Raw genomic sequence first — 18,568 nt, 5'->3', positions numbered from 1 at the left:
AAAAAATACATAATAGTTTGATTTGTTTAGAGACACGATCGTATCTCTAAACACATCGATGCATTTAAGTCTGGGCTGTCTGACCCACGCTGCCGCAATTTTAAGCATGAGATGGAACCCAGGCAATAAATAAATCCTTTTACATTGTGACGCACGACAAGGGCTGACTGCCTTAAAGCCCTTCATTTCCATTGTGGTCTATGGCAGTATCCACTATTGGCCAGTGATGCTTTTAGTGTCATGATTTTGTGCATCGAAATCTTCATCCCCGTGTGAAGGCAGCCATCTGTCATTAACAGGCATAGATCCCACCCTTTTCCCACTCGTCACGCAGTAGGAGTGGATGCAAGTATGTGTGATTTAGTGCCTTGTCTTCGGTAATGGCACATTATAATGCTAATCTTGTGCTATTTTTATTGTACTGAGACCCCTTGTCACGCTAACCTCCCCCATATGACACCCCAGGTGCTGGCTGCAAATCACTGGCTCCTTTAGAAGTGGAGCTGCTGTATTTGTTCCTCGTGAAACTATTCCGAACGACGAGCACGGTTCTTGCTCCCTTGCAAAATGGATCCAAATATCTGAGTCAAGCTCAAGGGGAGAAATACGTGCTTACAGTAAAGTCACTTATCAGCTGTATGGCATTAAAGCTGGCCCTATCTTCATGTCCTTAACATTAATGCCACAAACATGGCCTGGTATGCGAACAATGGATGTTAAAATGCGTGTAATGTGTATCAGCCATTTAGTTCCTCTTATTTAATGTTTTACTTAATGTTGCATTCCTTAAGAGAGTTAGCTGTTTCATCATGCTGTGTTTCTGTGCATTGTATTACTCCTGCATAGTGCATACTTTGACTTGTGACAGGTGTTTATGAGGGGCTTCGATTGAGAGCGCTGGTACTGAGGCTGAAGGCAAAGCAAAGTGCCTGGAAGTGGGTTGGTCTCTCTGCAGAGCACACAGAAAAATGGTCATTCCAGTATTCCAGTTGCAGATGAAAATGCAGTGTAAATGTGTGTGAAAGGAGGGGTGCGTAGAGGCCAAAATATTTGGAAGGCAAAAGCTAAATGAAATAAAATGCTTAAATGTGAATAAGTGCGTGTATGTTTGGGGTGGTAAAATGAGGGAGATGAGAGGGAGTGCATTCAGGCGAGAGTGAAAAGAGGGTGCTGAAGAGGAAAGAGAGGATTTTGAAAATATGCAGATGAATGAGATGTGAAGAGAAAAAGGCAATACATATCTAACGTAAAGGACACATATCTCAAGGCCATACTCCTTCCATAGGTGTCAATAATATTTAATTCATAGACTCATAATTTCAGAATTGAAACATTTCCAAAGTTAATTATTTATAACTAATTATTGTTGTTACTTATTTATCCTAAACAGCTAACAGCCATTGACAATGCCAATAGTACTGACAGGTTTTAGGTGTGTGTCAGTTGTGTTATATTCACGGATGCACTAACATCGCAGAGAGAAACCAAAATACAGGCTGGGTGCCACACTATAGGAATAACAGAAATGTATTTTACATGTTCCCTTTTAGAGAGCCCCCACTTTTCCATCCCACTTAAAGACCTGTCTGAACATATTTCTGTATGATTGATTGTAGCTAGCAGCTGTGGGTGCTTCCTGATACCTGCTTAGAGCATTTTCTTCCAAAGTTGGTGCTGCATGCAGTGAAAGACACTGGGCAAGCACACACTTTAAAGGTCCTGAAGTTGTCTCACTGTACAATTTGCACATTAAAGTAACTGTTGAACATATTAATGCAGTAGGATATGGGGCAGTTTATAATGTGTTTCAAGACTATGGCCCTCATTATGACATTGGCGGAAAATCCCGCTTACCGCCACCTTAACTTCCGCCAACCTACCGCTGCCGCAGACATCCGCTCACCATTTTATGACACCCATACACCAATCTGTCACTATTCATCCACAGACACAAGTCCGCCACACCAAAGGTCAGTGATAAACTGGCGGTATCCAAACCCACACCGTTATGCCAACAGTATTACGCCCACCACATTATGACCCACAAATCACCACGTCGGACATTCAATAGCGGTAAACCATTGGGGGTACACACCGCCACGTTCAAAATACACACACACATACAAAACAACACCACATTCGACAATTCAAACAACACACACCTGACACCCATACACACACCACACCCACACGCCCACATCACTATAAAACACACACCCACAGTACCCTCAATCCCTTTCCAATACAAATCATTGCCAACAGACTGATATCACGACTACAGACATGACCAGACCCACACACCACCATCACCTATACACCACCCACTCACCTTACATCACACACCCCAACACATCACCCTACACACCCTCACCCACACTACTCACAGAACACCCATAGCACCACAAAGACACCCCCGATTCTCAGAGGAGGAGCTAAGGGCCATTGTGGAGGAAATCCTCCGGGTAGAGCCCCAGCTATTTGGAGCACAGGTGCAGCAGATATCAATTGCTAGGAAGATGGAGCTATGGCGGAGGATCGTGGACAGGGTCAACGCCGTGGGACAGCACCCAAGAACCAGGGATGACATCAGGAAGAGGTGGAATGACCCACGGGGGAAGGTACATTCCATTGCAGCAAGACACCAACTCGCTGTACAGAGGACTGGTGGTAGACCCACACCTCCTCCCCCACAACTAACAACATGGGAGGAACAAGTCTTGGCAATCATGCATCCAACTCTATACTACTATCACCCCCCTACCTGCATGCCATCACATACCCCCACCCTCAACCTCAGTCCCATCACTTCACCACCTCCCACACCTCCCACCATCACATCTCACTCATCCCAATGTATGGACACCACTCACAGCCCTGCATGGACACCTATCACTAAAGCATGCACACTAGAGAGAACTAATTATCCCACCATAAACCAACGTACACAAGTGAAAGTGAAAGCTGCCAAGGTGAATACAACCATATGCGCAATATGTCACACACAGAAACAATAACAATGCATTCACATCCCCACAGGTACCCCAGCCAATGTTACAGGAGAAGAGGTGCCAGCAATATCCAGTCCTCCCACAGAAGAGGACCACAGTGATGACAGTGACTCTGGACGCCTGGATCAGGATGACAAACCTGTCCCATCAGGGACTTCTGGACAGTCGGTAACCCAGCCACAGTCACACAACACCACAGAGCCTTCCCCCTGAGAAAACACCACCACAGCACCCACCCAGCGTACCCATACCTCTGTCCCCAGGACACGTCAATCAGCAGTGTGTCCACCACTACAGGGACCCCAGGGCACACCTCGCCCACAAGACAATCAGGGACCTGGGGTCAGTGGCAATGGGCACACGGTTCAGGGGACAGAGGCACAGGACAACAGGGAAACTGGGAGGACTGCTATGCGCCAGGGGCAGGACAGTGGAGAAGTGAGGCTCAATGGTTAGAGCGGCAGACCCTGATGCAGAAATCTGGCCCAGGACCAGGGTTCAATTCCTGCCTCGGTGGGTCTTGGGCTCAATTTCCTCAGACCTGATCATTCTCGCATTGGTGCCTAATCTAATTCATGGGTCCCACTCTGTAACTCTGGGCTTGCTTAATCTCCTCAACGGCCCCAACAGTGCTGGGATGCCTGGCTTCACCTTGGAGGTTGCCCAGGAGTGGGCACCTCACAGGGAAAAGCCAGGAGGGGTTCCACAGCGGTATGCGTACAGCGCCTTGAGACCCCTAGTGCGCTATACAAGTACGAAGTTTACAGTTTACAGGCCCAGGGAACCGACTCTCCAGGAGGCACTCACCGAGATCCTGGGAGCATACCAACCTTCCTAGGATACACTGGGCCAGATCCTGGCCAATGTGCAGGAGAACAGGCGGCTGCAGGAGGGACAGAACCAGGGGATCAGGGAGGACTTGCAGGCCATCACCACCACCCTGGTCTCCATTGCAGGGGTCCTGGCAGACATGGCTAACATTATGAGAGAGGCAGCCTCACAACATCAGGCCCTGCCTCTAGTCAGACATCTGAACTGCCTTCCACCTCCGCTACCGCTAGTGGACAGGAGGCCCCGTCACAGGACCAACAGGCCACCAGCACCCCTCACCCTGCAGAGGGAGAACCACCCTGCAAACATTCCCTGCGATCCAGACAGAAGCCAGAGACTATTGCCAAGACCCGCACCAGAAAATGAGACTCTTCTGATTGTCACCCTTGTGTCCCACACAGTCACCCTGTCCATCTTGAACTGCCATTGCTCCCCTTCCTATGTCCCCTTGGACAATGCACCTGTGCTACAAACAGACTGGAACTCTACCCTAGACTTTCCTCCATCATCACCCCAGCCCAATGAACTTGCCCCTCTACTCCTTAGCACTTAAATAAACACCCTTTGAAAAAATACAAGTATGGAGTATGTCAAATGATTTAAGTATGTATTTGTTTAACCAGGTTCAAACATTGCATTTCAAATGTACAGAAATTGTTCACATTGGAAAGACCTGTAGTTGGCTGCAGTGATCACACCAGGAGCGATAGTGGGGCATCAACATCTGCAAAATGAGTTACCAAAGTGTGCAGTGAGTGGGCATAGAAGTGGGAACAACAGCATGCCAGTGACAAAGATAAACAAGAAAATCTCAATGAAAGATGAAGTAACACTGTCCTACCTGTGCATCATTGGAAGTATTGTCTGATCACTGCAGTTCTGTTGTCCTCATCTTCATCCTCTGCCTCCTCATCCTCACTGTCCAAAGGGTCCACTGCTGCCACACGGCCATCTTCAGCCTCCTCTCCTGCAGAAAAGGCACACGGCGTCTCAAGGCAAGGTTGTTCAACATACAGCATGCCACAATGATCTAGCAGACCTTCTTGGGTGAGTAGCATATGCATTTCTCCACCTCCTATTCATCCACAGCGGTTGCAGTCTAAGGGACAAAAGAGTGAAGAGCCGGTCACAAACTGAAAATATTAGCCACAACAGTGCAATGCATGATGTTAATTTGAAATTTATAAGTGGCATTTGTCCTGTATGTCCAATTGTGAACTGTGACGCAGTTATAATCCAGTGCCTGCCCCCCACCCCAAAATGACTTCCTCCTGTCCTGTGTGGAGGGGCAGGTGGAAGTGAGGTAAGTGAGGTTGTGCGCCGTTGCGGGAGGCGGTCGGGAACCACTGTGCAACTCCTTCTTGAATAATATTGGCCCCTATGGGGTACAGTGGCCAATGGTGATGTACGCCGGTGGTGACGGTATGCACCGCCGCAGATGTCACCGCCATTTTCTATCTGTTCTCTCACTTGCTACCTGACCTTCAACAGGAGAGGACCTACACTGCATGTGTTGCTGTGACCTGTGTCTGGGACCTACCATGGTGAGTGTGACTGGGGAAAGGGCTCCTGCCTTCACCTCGCAGGAGTTGGAGCGACTAGTGGATGGGGTCCTACACCAGTACGGACTGCTGTATGGGCCCCCAGACCAACAGGTGAGTACACTGTGAGCACAATGCATGGGGCATGAATGCACTGGAGTGGTGTGTGTGAAGGCCTCGTGTAGGGGGGGTTTGGTGGATGTCCCCTGGGAGGTGTACAGCTTGTGTGCTGGGCACTGTGTGTGCAAATGACAATGTGAAGGGGTATGGTGAGCCATAAGTGTAACAGGCAGGACGGTCTGCCTAATAGCTTTCCCTGTGTGTATTTTTCTGCAGGTCAGTGCCCATCAAAAGAAGGGTATATGGCGTCCCATTGTGAAGGATGTGCGGACCCTGGGGGTCTACGCCAGGCAGAGCACCCACTGTCGGAAACGGTGGGAGGAACTGGGATGCTGGGTTCGGAAGATGGTGGAGGCCCAGCTAGGGATGGCCTCCCAATGAGGAAGGGGTGCCTGTCGAACCCTGACCCCCCTGATGGCCTGCATACTGGCGATGGCATGTCCTGAGCTGGATGGGCGCTTGAGGGCATCACAGCAACCACAAGGGGTTGAGTACAGTCCCCATCATTACAACTTACGCATGGTAGGGTGGTATCCGGGTGGTGGATGTGTGTTTGTGGGTGCCCCTAGGCCAGGCCTGACATTACAGAGTAGGTCCCATGTTGGGCAGGGTTCTGATGTGAAGTTCCTCCTAACTAGCTTGTAGGCATCCTCTACTGGGCAGGGCTGTGTGGGTCCCAGGTATGCTGCAATTGGTGGTATGTGTCCCTCCCCATGCCCTGGTGGCTAGCATTGGTACTGGTAGTGAATTGCATAGTGCGTAGACCTGTTCCCTATGTGTGAGGGTGGTATGTATGCCAACGGTGGTGTTGATGCAGACATTGACCAGGTGTATCCTTTGTCTCCCCCCCCTTTTTGTTTTGTCATCCTGTCCTTATGTGCATTAGCATCATCTGAGCAGAGGCACCGGTGACGGAGGGAGCTGCATCCCGCAGGACCCAGGAGGCAGAGTCCACCGATGCTGAGGGCACCAGTGGAACAGAGGGCGAGGGGAGCACCACGGCGGGGACAGGAGGGGACAGTTCGGACACAGATACCTCCTCCGATGGAAGCTCCCTGGTGGTGGCAGACACTTCTGTGGCCACACCAGCTACAGGTACATCTGCCAACCCCGTTCCAGCACTGGGCTCCCAGCAGCCCCTCATCGAGTTGCCCGTGCCCGCTCACCCAGGAGGGTGGGCATCTCCTTTGCCCCAGGCACCTTAGGCCCTGCCCCACTGAGCCCTGCTGCCCTGGGTGAGGAGGCTGTTGACCTCCTGAGATCCATCTCTGTTGGGCAGTCAACCACTATGAATGCCATCCAGGGGCTGGCAGCCCAAGTGCAACAGACTAATGCATTTCTGGAGGGCGTTCACACTGGCTTGGCAGCACAACAAAGATCAATCCAGGCTCTGGCCTCCTCTCTGATGGCAGCCATTGTCCCTGTTTCCACCCTCCCTCCTCCAGCTTCTTCTACCCAATCCCATTTCCCTCAACCCCAACCTATCCCAAGCACACAGGCAGACGAGCATGCACACAAGACAACACACAAGAGTGGCACTGGCAAACACAGGCACCACACATCATCCCACAGGCACTCACACAAACACCATCTAGATGCAGACATGCCAACATCCACTGCCTCCACTTTGTCCCTTTCCTCCTCCACCTCCCTCCCAGTTGCATCTACACTCACACCTTCATGCACTACATCCTCATCCACTACCAGCATCACCACCACACCTAGCAGAACACACACCTCACTGGCAGACACCTCCACAACAGCCATGCACACGTCCCAGGTGTCCTCTCCCACTGTGTCTGTCACCCCCCCCAAGGTACACAAACGCAAGCACTCCGACACCCAACAGCCATCCACCTCACAACACCATCCAGCCCATGCACCTGCACCTAACACAGCAGAGAGACAACTCCTACAACCACTCCCTCTTCCACCACTCTCAAACCTTCTCCCTCTTCCCCCCCAGTGTCCCTAAGAAGCTTTTCCTCTCCGCCATTGACCTCTTTCCTACCCCTCCCCCTCCCCCCGTCCTTCACGTCTGGCCATGGTGGCAAAACCCCAGGCAAGCACCTCAGCCACCTAGTCCACGGGCACAGTAGTGTCCACTCCCACTCATGGTGGTAAAGGATCCAGGGCACCAGGCAGCCTCAAGGAAGTGGTCCATCCCCAAGTGCAGCCCGGCAGGGCAAGGAGCCTGCCACAAGTGCTGCAAAGAAGAGCAAGGTGCCACCCCCAGCTGCTGCCAGGAAGGGCAAGGAGCCTGCCCCATGTGCTGCAAAGAAGAGCAAGGTGCCATCCCCAGCTGCTGCCAGGAAGGGCAAGGAGCCTGCCCCAAGTGCTGCAAAGAAGAGCAAGGAGCAATCCCCAGCTGCTGCCAGGAAGGGCAAGGGGCCTGCACCAGCAGGCAGGAAGGATAGGGGGCTGGTGCTGGGACTCAGTCGGAGCCCCCACCACCAACCATGGTTGTGCAGCCACCCAAGGCTGCTCGGGATGGGCAGGAGCTTCCCCTCCACAACCGCCACCAGCACCACCACCAGCAGTGGGCAGCCGTCCGAGGCTGCAGGGGATGGGCAGGAGCTTCCCCCCACAACCGCCACCAGCAGCAGCAGCACCACCACCACCAGAGGTGGGCAGCCGTTCGAGGCTGCAGGGGATGGGCAGGAACTTCCCCCACAACTGCCACCAGCAGCAGCACCACTACCACCACTGAGCAGCCGTCACCGCCGACAGATGGTCTGTAGACCTGCCTCCATGGGCTGTTGTGCGGCCTGGCCTCTGCAAATCCTGTGGGTATGACACCCAGCTAAGAGACTGTGACCTTGCACTCCCCAGGATCAGAAGCCCAGGGATTGTTGCCCCCTCCAGAACCAGTGGGTATGACTCCCACTCACCCCATCCTCCCCAGGATCTGAAGCACAGGGCACGATGCCCCCTCCAGACCAGTGGTGTTGTTACATCTGCCAGCTGAGGTGCCCCCAGATCCCCGTCCCCCCGAGGTGCCTGCCTATTTTCCAACTGATGCCCCTGCAGTGTTCTCTCCGTGTTGGTGCAGGAGACAGGTGGGGCCTTGGACTGTGTCATGTGGCCCTGTGGCCCATGCACATTGAGGACTGGGCAGTGTCCCTTGAACTGTACATATGTATATACTTTTGGATTGAATGTTCATATTTTTACTGTATTTATATTATTACACTCATTATCATCTATCCATGTTGTCCTTGCTTTACTCCTGAGGGGTACGGTGTAAATATGTTTTCTTACTGCATCTGATTGTGTGTATGGTGTTGGGGGTGAGGGTGAGGATGTGTGTTGTGCGTGTGTGTGTCACTCTCTTTTTCCTCCCCCCCTCCCCTGTGTGGTAGGCGGCTGTAATCACTGTGGTCATCTTCGCCGTCGTTGGTGTTCGTGGTGGAGCAGGACGTAAAATATCATGGGGTAGATTTGCAGCTCGGGCTCCATGGCGTTGTGGTTGTTCGCTGTATCTCCAAAGGTGAGTCCTTTCCCTTCTGAGGTCTGTTTCCACCAGGCTTTTGCTGTTGTTGGTACCACCCTGGAAAAGGTGGCGGTTTCAGGGGTCAAAATATGGAGGGAGAAACATTAACTTCCGCCTGGCTGTAGGCAGCTACCGGTAGTCGGTGTGGTAAAGTGGCTGTGTATCTGAGATCTTTCCGCCATGGTCATAATTTGGCGGTAGTTAACGCCAGCCTGTTGGCGGTATTACTGCCAGTTTATCACTGACTGCCAGGGTTGTAATGAGGGCCAATATGTTCTCACTGCTTTATAAACCTTGCTTTCTCATTAAATTCATTGGCTTTCAAACACACCATTCCTCAATCTTTTTTCAGTTTTTTCTTGGGATGAGAGCTCACCTTGGACCCCATGTGTGTCCATTTAGCTTTCGCACTTCACTCGCTTCATAAAAGTCATACCAAACTTTTATGCCCCACCGCTTTTAAATGTCCCCAGCCACCAGTGGTTGCCTATTCTTGTAGGACGTTTGTCCAAGCACCTATAGGTTATTGGGAGTTTAATCCTCCTCTGCGGTCCTTATTGGGTGTTCATTTTTAATCAGTCATGTATTTTCATTTTTGTCCCCAACTATAGGTTTTTAGCTCCACCCTCGGTCAGTTTTATGGTTTTTGGTCTTGCCCACAGCAGACTTTGTTTACTTTATGGTTACGTGAAATGTGCATATTTGTTTTCTTCGTCATTATGTACATTTTGGGGAAATTGTGCAAAAATCTTGCGTAATTACTTATTTAGCGTTATATAGTAGTGCAAAATGCATCAGCATACTAATTTTTGAGGCGAGGATGCATTTCGCACCACAAAAAATGGGTGAAAAACAAGGTTACTACTGCTGTTTTTGTTGTTCCTGCACTATCATTTTGCCACGAACGGAGAAGTAAATACGCAACGTGGCTTAATGACGTTATTTCGGAAATTAAGGGGGTCATTCCGACCCCGGTGGGCGGCGGGCGCCGCCCGCCTAGCGGGAGTCGCCACTTGGCCGCTCCGCGGTCAAAAGACCGCAGAGGCCATTCTGACTTTCCTGCTGGGCCGGCGGGCGCCCGCCAAGGGAGCACCCGCCGGCCCAGCGGGAAAGGCCCTGCAACACAGAAGCCGGCTCCGAATGGAGCCGGCGGTGTTGCAGGGGTGCGACGGGTGCACTTGCACCCGTCGCGATTTTCACTGTCTGCTATGCAGACAGTGAAAATCATGCTGGGGCCCTGTTAGGGGGCCCCTGCACTGCCCATGCCAGTGGCATGGGCAGTGCAGGGGCCCCCAGGGGCCCCACGATACCCGTTCACGCCATCCTGTTCCTGGCGGTAAAAACCGCCAGAAACAGGCTGGCGGGAAGGGGGTTGGAATCCCCATGGCGGCGCTGCTTGCAGCGCCGCCATGGAGGTTCAGCCCAGCCAGGGGAAATCCGTCGGGAAACCGCCGGATCCCCTTTTCTGACCGCGGCTTTACCGCAGCGGTCAGAATGGGCAGGAAAGCACCGCCAGCCTGTTGGCGGTGCTTTCCGTCATTCACGGCCCTGGCGGGTTTTACCGCCAGGGTCGGAATGACCCCCTGAGTGTTGTATCCCCAAAATTACACAATTTACGCCAGACTAATTTAAATTTTGCCCAGGCCTAATTTGTGTAATACGCACGAATCCAGTTGCATATTCATGTTCAATACCGTCTTTTGGCTGGTGAGTGCCACATTTAACTCCAGCCCACAAGTGTATGTAAGCCTGATTGAAGGTGATGTAAAAATTCTGATATATTTAAGGCTATCTTCAAAACTAATTAGAAACAGTAGTGACAGTGTGGTCTTACATTTTATCATGTATTGTGTCTGGGGAATGCTTTAACAAAGCCATACTATTGTTAAAAAAGCATTTGCAATACAATAGGTCTCGCATATTTTGAACAAGTTAATTATCTTTTGACATCATTGCCCACGCACAAAAACAAAAGAAAAAATGATAAAACACTGAGAAAAGACGATTTGGCAAAATAAGATAAAGATAGCATTAAAAAATAAAACTTTGTGGTTTTTTTGCCTTCTGGGCACCTTTTTACCAGTCACAAACCTTATGTTTGCAGGGCACTTAAAGTTAAAAACAACAAATAGTACCTCAATCACGTCAGGAGCAGCGGACGGGAACTAATTAGGTTGTATCAATTAGTGCTTGATCCCTGCTCCACACAGAGAAACGGAAGTGATGCCAGGCGTGCCTTGACAAATTACGAGGCTGTAAAGAAGAATACCACCGAAACCAACAAACGGTGAATGTTAGACTTTGCATCCTTGGCGTGGTCTCCCCTAACGTTTTGCCTCTGCTTCCCAGGTTGTTGATGTGTGCTGGACTCTGTTTTTGCTGTTTTTGGTACTCTGTGCACTTTATCACTGCTAACCAGTGCTAAAGTGCAAGTGCTCCTATGCAAAATGTATGTGTAATTGGCTTATCCATGATTGGCATATTTGATTTACTAGTAAGCCGCTAGTAAAGTGCACTAGAGGTGCCCAGGGCCTGTAAATCAAATGCTACTAGTGGGCCTGCAGCACTGGTTGTGCCACCCACATTAGTAACCCTGTAAACATGGATCAGACCTGCCACTGCAGTGTCTGTATGTTCAGTTTTAAACTGCCAATTCGACTTGGCAAGTGTACCCACTTGCCAGGCCTAAACCTTCCCTTTTTCTACATGTAAGGCACCCCTAAGGTAATCCCTAGGTAGCCCCATGGGTAGGGTGCAGTGTATGTTAAAGATTGGACATGTACTGATGTGTGTTACATGTCCTAACAGTGAAATACTGCTAAATTCAGTCCTCACTGTTGCAAGGCCTATCTCTCTCATGGGATAACATGGGGGCTGCCGTTAAAGAACTTTAAAATGTAGATTCCCTTTGAGAGCATACAGACATTTGGAGTTTGGGGTCTCTTAACTCACAATTTAAAAAATACATGTTTTAGTGAAGTTGGGTTTTAGATTGTTAGTTTGAAAATGCCACTTTTAGAAAGTAGGCTTTTTCTTGCCTGTCTGGGTCAGTTTGACAGTTGGGCTGTTTGTGAATCCCCTCTAGACAGTGAGACAAATGAAGCTGGGGTGTAGCCTGCATATCCCGATAAGCCATCTGTGCTGCAGTGGAGCGAGGAGTGGTCACTTACACCTAAATGAGCTGCGTTTGCCCTCTCACAATGCAGTCTCCAACCCCCTGGTGTGTGTCAGGGTCCTGGACTGGGCACGGCAGGATCTCGTGAACAACAGAGACTTACCTTTGAAATATGCCTACTTCAAAGGCAGAAAGGAATGTACATATTTGACCCAAAACCCCTGATAAATAGATCACTTCTTGAATCAAGAGGAACCTCTGCCAAGGAGAAGTGCTGAAGAGTTAAGGAGGAGTGCTGCTCCTCCCTGTGACTATGCTTTGTTGGGCTATCCTGCAGTTGCTGCTTCTGCCCGTGAAAGGGGACAAACACTGGACTTTGTGGTATATTCCTGCTTGTGAAGAATCTCCAAGGGCTTGAACTAAGCTTGCCTCCTGTTTTGAAGTCTCAGGGCCATTAAAGACTTCCTCTGCTAACACCTGGACTTTCTGCTGAGACTCCTGTCCTGCCAAGTGGTGTCCTATCCAGTCCTTGGAAAGGTGAAGTTGGCAGAACAAGAGCTGAAAATCTATGTACAGAACGCCGTGTGTGGCAATTTTCAACGCACCATCTGTAACGCAGCTGATAAACGACGCACCACCAGCCTTGCGGCTAAAACCGATGCTCCACCTGCATCGCAGTTTGAAGATCGACGCAGTGTGGCTGGAGAATTGACGCTCAACACCCACATGTGGCTGCTGATAACGGCGCAAACCCCACATAGCACAGTTTTCTAACACAGTGTGACTGGATTTTCCACGCATCGTCCCTGGGCATCAAAGTCAACCCAACTCTGTCCGAATCCGAGGTACCAATCTGTAAATCAACGCATAGCTCTCTTGCGAGGGAGAAAAACAACGCATCATCGACCCAACCGGAAGGAATCGACGCATCGCTGTCTTTTCCAACGCGCGCTCACGCATGCGGCTTTAGTTTTTTACTCTAACCAGGTACTTTGTGCAAAATCATCGTTTCCATTGTTTTCAATGTAGTAGGACTCTTATTCTTTTGAAAATTCGTATTTTAACTTGTGTATGTTGGATTTTTGTCATTTTGGTCTTGTTTGATTTAGATAAATATTGCGTATTTTTCTAACTGATGTGGTGTCCATTTTGTAGTGTTTTCACTGTATTACAAATACTTTACACATGCGGGCTCCAAGCCCCTTACTGAACACCACAGTCTTGCAAGTGACACGCATGCGCTAGCGCATGCACTCGCAGGCTAGACCCAAAAAATGTTATCTGTGAAGTGGCCACAAGGTGGCATAACAGGGCCATGTACAATGTCTTTAGCAACCACGTCAGAGGTTACTTCATTTCTCTTTGTCTTGAAAAACAGATTCCTCTGCTTATGTGTCATAAATGCGCAGTAAGGAATGAAGAGTGGCTTATAGCATGTGCTCTTGTTATTTCTCTCTTGAGAGCTGTGAAACAGCACTGTGCAGTCAGAACAGATACCATAACATGTCAGAATAGCACAGCCAGGCCAAACTGGAATGTGGTAGTTCACACCAGTTGCGTAACGCAAAATAGTGCCCCCCCCCCCCCACCCTCATGCAGAACAGGATAAGGAACCTAAATTCTCCCATGTCTTACAGATATTCATTGGCATTTAGCTGAATGGGGGCCACCTGAAAGTTCGAGGGCTCCAAGAAGTGTTGGGGGTCCCCCCTGCTGTATGCCCCGGTTCACACTGAACCAATTATCAGCAGACTCATATCCAGGAATACAATGTTTTGGTGGCAAGGCCCCCTTCAACGCAGCAACATAAAAGAGTGGTTTGGTAGAAAGGGAAATCACCCTCGTCTCAGAATTGTTTGAAAATGCACAAATTTTGTTAGGAATTTAAAGAGTGTTGACAGTGAGCGCAGCTGTACTCATTTTGGGGGCTTGTGGAAGGGCTCTCAGAAGGCATCGTGAACACTACCTGTGTTTCCCATCAGTAGCCTGCCGAGCACCCCTCGATCCTGAGAGACAGGCCATAAGCTCTGGTTGTACAGCACGGTTGAAGTCCTGAGCACTGGGCCTCCCTGGATGAGTCCATGGTGTTTATCCTGTGACTGCTAAGGTACCATGCGGTGACAATCCAGCGGCAAATCATCTTTGCCCTTCACGCAGTAGGCCCACAGAATGACTCCCACCGCAGTGGTGCCCATTGGGCAGCTGTTAATCCTTCTTTGAATAGCCACGCCCACTATGAGCCTACACTATGGCTGCAAGAAGTTAAGACCTTCTACTAGTTAGGGAAATTACAAATATTTACTAGGGGAGCTCAAGCTTATGGGAAAAGAGCCTGGTCTACTAAGGGTGAAGTGTTTGTTTGGCATCAACAGACTGATAAGAAATTCAACGTGGACCCATCCTTTGGCAGTAGTATTTCTAAAGAGGCCTGTATACTTCTCATTGATGGGACCACTGCTCCTGAGTAGTGCTGCGCTTTAATGTGAGACAGGTTACGCTGCACAGTAGGGCTGCTATAATTTTCAAGGGCGCGAACACCTCTCTGCAGGGCTGCCATGCTTTTAAAGGGACAGTATCAGTGCTTGTCAGCAGGACTCTCATGCTTTTGTTGGACAGCACTCACACTCGGAAGTGACACCATGCTTTTACAACCAGAACCTCTCAGCTTCTCTGCTATATGTTTAATACAGCGGGGCTGTTACACCTACACTGGCAGCGCAACACCTTTCTGCAGAGTTGCTATATTTTTCAGACTGTGCCAAAACATCTCAGCTTGGTGATCTAAAAGTACAAACCCTTTTTAGCGGGGCAGACTTTTTTTATTGGGAATTTGGAATGTTTGTTGTAATTAGCTAATACCAGAGGGTCGTGGATAGCCCTCAGATTCTCGTGTGTTTGATTTCCTTCAGTAAGGTTGGTGAGACATCTCAGTATTCTTTGGAGTCACTATTAAAGTTTTTGTTGACCAGAAAGTACTGAGTTTGATTCCTGTCAAGGTCAGCTCATCCTTTTTTCTTCCCGAGAGCCAAGTAGTGCCGTAGCTTAGTCAGTAAGATTTTTGTTTTTTTTGGGAAGAGCTTCAGATTTTCCGACAATCAGACTAGAATCTAATGTTTAAATACATTATACAACAAGCAGAGTGCATGAGCGGGGCCTAAGAGGCAGTGGAATGAGTGGAGAACGTGGATCTGTAGGAGTACTAAGAGAGACTAAACAGCATTTTGTAAAATAACCAACATTCTTGAAGACTTTCAAAGCAGAGTGAGGCCCATATTTATACTTGGTTTGCACTGAATTAGCGTAATTTTTTTTACGCTAATTCAGCGCAAACCTAACTCCATATTTATACTTTGGCGCTAGACGCGTCTAGCGCCAAAGTTGTGGAGTTTACGTCATTTTCTGGAGGGGAAAACCTATCTTGCGTCAATGAGATGCAAGGTAGGCGTTCCCGTCCAGAAAAGGATATGGTCTTTGCGCCATATTTATCCCCCGTCCTAAAATCCAGCACAGGGATGGGGGCCTTAAATAATGGTGCTAAGCTTGCTTAGCGCCATTATTTAACGCCTGGGTCTTAGCTGGCGTAAGGGGACCTGTAGGCAGATTTCCATGGTCAGAGACCATGGAAATTGCCCACGGGTGCCATTCCCTGTCCCCAGGGACACCCCTACCCACCCCAGGAGGTCACCTACGGATGGGGGACCCATCCAAGGTAAATCCGGGTGAGTATTTTTATTTTTTTGGCCTAACACCGCTCGGGGCCCTGACTTGGGGCACCCTGCACGGCGCTGGCCCCAACGACCATGCCCATTCATCCCCTGGGCATGGCCATTGGGGTGGTGGGCAAGGCTCCTGTCTTTACTAAGACAGGAGCCATGTCCATGGGGCTTGTGCGCCAGAAAATGGCGCTACACTGCCTAGAGGCAAGTTTTTTTGCCTCTAAACAGTGTAGCGTTATAATTTGGCACACAAGCCGCAGGTCCTCCTGTCATTCTTCTGGCCCTGTTAGCGTCCTTTCCAAGGACGCTAACAGGGCCTTAGCGCCATTCCATAAATATGGTGCGTGGCCGGCGTCATGGAATGGCGCTAGCTGGTGCTATGCTTTTTGACACAAACCTGCGCTAACGCAGGTGTGCGTCAAAAAGTATAAAACTGCCCCTGAGTGTGTTTGTTTTTGTCTGTGGATATGTAAAAAATTCTTGCTGAAATCCGACTAGCATCTCACAATACCCGACTGAAAGCACCAGCACCCAACTATTTATCACAGAATACATATATTGGGGGATGTAACAACTCTAAAACTCCCACTGAAACTACTTCCCTGGAGCCAAGGAACTAGTAAAGCTGCGATGGCTCTCATCTTTCGTCAAACGAACAGACACATGCATGCACCTTTCCTCCTTCCTTTTTCTAGAGCCTGAAAGGAAAGATTCCAGTGCATGCAGATTCTACACTTTCCTAAATCGAAACATGAGCAAAAGATACATTTCACATGTAGTCAGCAAGCAGTGCCGGAAGTCTGACATTTCCGGTTTCCGGCTGAACCTCTGCATCAGCTTGCTCCTTATCATTCGGAACAAAAAACAAAATAATCTTTCTGGCTACCATCCAGACCTCCGGGAAGAAAATCAAACCGTAATCTTTTATAAATCCGTGTGGGCGTAACCAGAGCTTACTTTGGTACCTGCACCATGCCTTGACCTCGTGCCCACAGTGTGCTGGGAAAACGCATCCTCCTCCCGAGGTCCACCTGTGCAGCCAGCCTTCTAAAACCCAAGAAACTTTCTCAGACACACTCCTGCTTATATTCTCTGCCTACTCTGTGGTACTTTTACCACGTACTTCAGATATCACCATTTCGCAGCCACACAGCCCCTTTACCCACTTCCTGCATATTAAACAATCCTCAGTGGAGTGACTTCAGTGCTTCTCCTCATTCGTGTGCAGACCTTGCGCCACGCGTTACAGCCCACAGACACTGTTCGTGTGTGTAAGCTGACTTTCATCTGTTCCCTAGATAAGCAGTCAGATCTCACATTGACTCTCTAACCTGACGTGGCATTCACGGGTGCCAGCAGCAGACTTGTTGAAAAGGGTGTACTCTTCACACGCCACACATGAGGCAATTAAAGGAAAATTGTGTGATCTGTCCTGAGAAATGAACTTGTAAAAGCAGCGTGAGCCTCTCCACGGCCCAAACATGGCGAAGGAATAGCACACGAGCGACAACAGACGCGCCATTTGTCACTGTGCACACCGATGAAGGATGCGCTATCTTGCAACTACATTCTTTCTACCATAGATTTTCTCCTTTCAACATGTAGTTGTCTACTTTCTTTTAATTCAAACTTTGCATCTTTTTTTTTAAAGGTTCAGTTTTCTTTATAGAAAAAATGAGTAATGTTCACACATGCCCAAAATATACCCAAAGTATATAAATTATTCTTTGTACCTAGGCGTTTGTTCTGCTTTAATGACTTAACTGTGTTTAGGTAAAATACCCTTCTACAAGATCACATGACCGAAGAGCTCCACGTTTTTGCAGACCAAATACCTTTTCTGTCTCGATGTCGGCCTCTTAGTTTTTGACATTCGAAACACGCGTTTTGCAAGGCAGCGTTGTGTTACGTCTAAGTCTCACATATCACTCACTTTGATCCTAAAACTAATGGCTCCGTGTTTCAGTTCATCTTTGATGCTGAAAGACTTCCAATTTCACCCTTCAATCGGCTGCTACTCATCACTGTTCCAGACATAACCCAATTTCCAGTTTCCTATTTAAAGCACTCTGATGGCTTCATCCCGCAACCTCAGAGCCTTACTTCGCCACACGTACATCATTATTTACTATATTTCGTAATCATTGCTCTAGCTCCATTCTGTTATTGTGGGATAGGCCCAGTGCTTGAACTGGAAAAATAGCAGTGCAGGTACCCTGTGCCAGAGTACCTGCTTGCTTCCGAGAAGTGTCGGTACTCTATCATTAAAAGTATTACGTTTTTTCCTGACAAGTGCAGGTACTCTCCCTCTCAAAATAAAAAAGTGCCGTACTCAGTGCCAGACAGTACCTGCCCATTTAAAGCACCTGATAGGCCTAGTATGATACCTGGCTATAAATACCATTACGGCTTTCTGCCAAGGGCTATAATGGTTGTTAAAGGTCCTGAACCCGCGTTCCAGGTCTGAGCAGCAGGTGAGGACCCAGAAAGAGAATACGGGCCATTCCTGCTCTAGCTTCCATCCGGACCTTAGGAATGGACAATCTGTCATTAACTGCATTACAGCGCATCCCACAGACAGATTCTGTGATTGATGTTTATGCCACGACTAAACTAATCGTTCGATTTTTCATTTATACAGGTATTTTTTATTTTTTGAGACACAATTCTCCCAAAGGTTCTTTGGGGTATTCTGCGGTCTTACCAGTGTCTGCAGTCTGTTCTAAACTAGAAGTGTTACCTCC

General features: G+C 49.0%; 1 protein-coding gene across 1 annotated transcript in view; it reads left to right on the top strand.

Annotated features, from left to right (window-relative positions):
* Positions 1–18,568, top strand: part of CMTM5 (CKLF like MARVEL transmembrane domain containing 5) — a 63,882-nt gene that overhangs the window by 31,432 nt on the left and 13,882 nt on the right. The window lies entirely within an intron of this gene.

The sequence above is a fragment of the Pleurodeles waltl genome, chromosome 6 (genome assembly GCF_031143425.1).
Source record: "Pleurodeles waltl isolate 20211129_DDA chromosome 6, aPleWal1.hap1.20221129, whole genome shotgun sequence".
NCBI lineage: Eukaryota > Metazoa > Chordata > Amphibia > Caudata > Salamandridae > Pleurodeles > Pleurodeles waltl.
This window is presented reverse-complemented; position numbering and strand designations above follow the sequence as displayed.